The sequence below is a fragment of the Pteropus alecto genome, unplaced genomic scaffold (genome assembly GCF_000325575.1).
Source record: "Pteropus alecto unplaced genomic scaffold, ASM32557v1 scaffold61, whole genome shotgun sequence".
NCBI lineage: Eukaryota > Metazoa > Chordata > Mammalia > Chiroptera > Pteropodidae > Pteropus > Pteropus alecto.
Window position 1 is genome coordinate 17,433,799 of NW_006434835.1, and position 3,452 is coordinate 17,437,250.

The following is a 3,452-nucleotide window of genomic DNA, read 5'->3' on the forward strand; positions in this document are numbered from 1 at the left end:
GGGAAGTTCCCAAAAAAAAAAAAAAAAAAAAAACAAGAATTGATCTACCATATGATCCAGCAACCCCTTTACTGGGTATTTACCCCAAAGACTTGAAAACCCATATCCAAAAACATATCTATCTGCACACTGACATTCATAGTAGCATTATTCACAGTGGCCAGGACATGGAAGCAACCAAAGTTTCCTATACTTAGGTTGCTATAATAGATGATTGGCTAAAGAAGCTGTGGTACATGCATACGATGGAATATTACTCAGCCATAAGAGATGAAATATTGCCATTTGCAACAGCATAGATGGATCTCGAGATAATCATCCTAAGTGAAATATGCCAGACAGAAAAAGTTGAAAATCACATGATATCACTTATATGTGGGATATAAACCTAAAAGCAACAAATGAACAGGACAGACAGACAGACACATGGACTATAGACAAGTGGTTACCAGAGGGTAGGGGGTGGAGGAAGAAGGGAGAGGTAGACGGAGTAAAGGGAGTCAAATATAGGGGAGTAGGGATAGGGCGAAGTGGGTAAAGGGGATCAAATATATGGTAGCTGAAGGAAATTGGACTTTGGGTGGTAAACACACAATAGAATATATAGATGTGAAATTATAATGTATATCTGAAAATTATATAATTGTATTAACCAATGTTACCCCAATAAACTTAATTTAAAAAACCCTATCAAAATGTCTTTGTATAAAAATTACCTGAAATCAGGTACAGCCTGATACCCATGGGTGGCCAGGATCAGGTAGGGCCATTAGTTCTGACAGGACACCCACCCTCAGATGGAGAGGTGAGGAACTTACCCTCCAAATGAGGGTGTTTACTCTCACCTAGAGCTTTCTTTCCAACACTAGATAATGAGGAAATTATGAGACTTAAAGTCATTAGCAAATTTTTTAAACCTTCTGAGCCACACTATTTTCATATGTAAATTGGGCCTAATGATACTTACTCTTTAGAATTATTGTTGAAGATGAACACTTAGCAAACTAATATGCAAATATAGCTTTACTTTCACCAGAGAGGGGAAAAAAGTACGTACCTAGATAGGGACCTTCTTAAAACTAATCGAATGGTAAATACAAGTCCTTCTTTTCAACTTTCCTGGGCATGTTAAAGGTCATGGGTTTCAGTGGCAATGGGAAGTTGAGAATTTTGCTACGGGAGGGCCCATCATCCCGTTATCCCTAATTGGCACAGGAGAGAGGGAAACAGACCATCAGAGGCCAGGTAAAGGCTGACTTCTGGCGATTGATTCAGTAGAACTGAGGTGAGTTCCAGGAATCTCCATGTAACCAAGCTTCCCATCTGATTCTGATACACAGGTTCAATAACTATAGAGCAATTGTTTTCAAAATGTGGTCCTCTGACCAATAGCATCAGCATAACAAGAAACCATAATAGAAATGCAAACTCTCAGGTTCCATCCCAGACCTATTCAATCAGAAATTCGGGGGCCAAATAATGTTTTTTAGAAAACCCTCCCTGTAATTTCTAATAAACATCCAGGTTGGAGAAACACTATAGTAGACTAATAACCATTAATGACGTCCCAGTACAGGAGGACTGAGGCCAGAGTAGGAGAAATAAGGAAGAAACAGGAAAAAAAAAAAAAAATCAGGGAGCGTTGCCAGATCCAGCCCAGATGGCTGTGGTCACACCCAGGACAATGACTGATCCCAGGGGACAATAGTTTGGCACACCAGTTGGAACAGACTGCCGACCCCAGTGTACAAGACCCCAAACACTGGCCCAGAGTCTGGGTTTTAAGAACCCAGATCCAGATTCTGGAGAATTGATTTTCAAGGACTCAAGTCTGGCAGCAGATTCAGGGGGTGGGGGTGAGGGTGGGAGTGGGGGGAAGTAAGAGACCAAGAATGGAGCCTGACACTAACTCAGGTGGCATAGAGCAGAGGCTGTTTTTAGACTTCCTGTCCAAGATAGAGCTAAGTGTTTAGGTTGGTCTGAATCCACGAGAGAAGGCAAGCAGGCCAGTGTGCTGGAGTGGGAGAACCAGGAGGTAGAGAGCAAGGCAGTCCCTGGCAGACGAGTTTTGTGGAGCTATTTCCTAAGCTGACCTTCTACAGAACACTGTTCCATACCATGCCTCTGAGTGGGGAGAAGGGAGGCTCTCTGCTCAACAAAGACTAGAAATCCTGGATCAGATGAAGTTAAACTGGTTCCTTTATTTAAGAGAGTTTTAAAATGTCATAGGAAAAAAGACTGAAAGGAAACATGCCAAATTCGAGATGAAAGGGTAGGCTAATCTTAAAGTCGCAATGCCATTTTGTTCAGGTTTCTCTTTTTCCAGCACACTCAAGATGAGAGAAAAGGCCAGGGCCCAGGTGTGGGAAGAGAAAGTGTCCCAGGTGTGGCCTTTGGCCCAGCTGAGGGAAGGATAGACTGAGTTTCCTAAACCATGCTCCGGGATGTGTTAACGTGTGCAAAGGCAACAACAAAAAAAACAAAAACAAAAACAAAAAAAAGGAGAGGTAGTCAAAAAAGTCTGAAAAACTTCAATAGCTCGCACCTGAAAATTCACATGGCACATTTGCATATTAGAAGTGCCGAGAACCCCTGAAATAAAGGAACCAGTTTAACTTCATCTGATCCAGGATTTCTAGTCTTTGTTGAGCAGAGAGCCTCCCTTCTCCCCACTCAGAGGCATGGTATGGAACAGTGTTCTGTAGAAGGTCAGCTTAGGAAATAGCTCCACAAAACTCGTCTGCCAGGGACTGCCTTGCTCTCTACCTCCTGGTTCTCCCACTCCAGCACACTGGCCTGCTTGCCTTCTCTCGTGGATTCAGACCAACCTAAACACTTAGCTCTATCTTGGACAGGAAGTCTAAAAACAGCCTCTGCTCTATGCCACCTGAGTTAGTGTCAGGCTCCATTCTTGGTCTCTTACTTCCCCCCACTCCCACCCTCACCCCCCCCCCCCGAATCTGCTGCCAGACTTGAGTCCTTGAAAATCAATTCTCCAGAATCTGGGTCTGGGTTCTTAAAACCCAGACTCTGGGCCTGACCTGCCTCCTGTCCCTGGCTCTTCCGGACCTGAGCCTGGCCTGCCGTTCCCTGAATCATCTCTCTCTGGGCGAGACCCAGGACCTGCTGGCTTCCAGTACCTGCGCCCCTCCCTCCAGAAGCATTCTTGCCCCTCCCCTGGGTGTTCCATGTCCTGTTCTCACTCAGACGCCGACCTAGCTCTCAGAGCACTTGTTGGTTAATTTTCAGAAATTTTTCTAAAGAGTTGCATTTTTTGGTAATAAATATGACAATTGCTGGTAATAAATCTGCCAGGGCTTGGACAGAGTGCCTTTCCTGAAGTTTCTGCTGGACGGTGACACTGTGTTCAGGGCAGGGGACTACTGCAGTGTGTGCATATGAATAAAGAGAGCACCTAAATTGGGGCCAGACAATGTACTTTCTGGACCTAG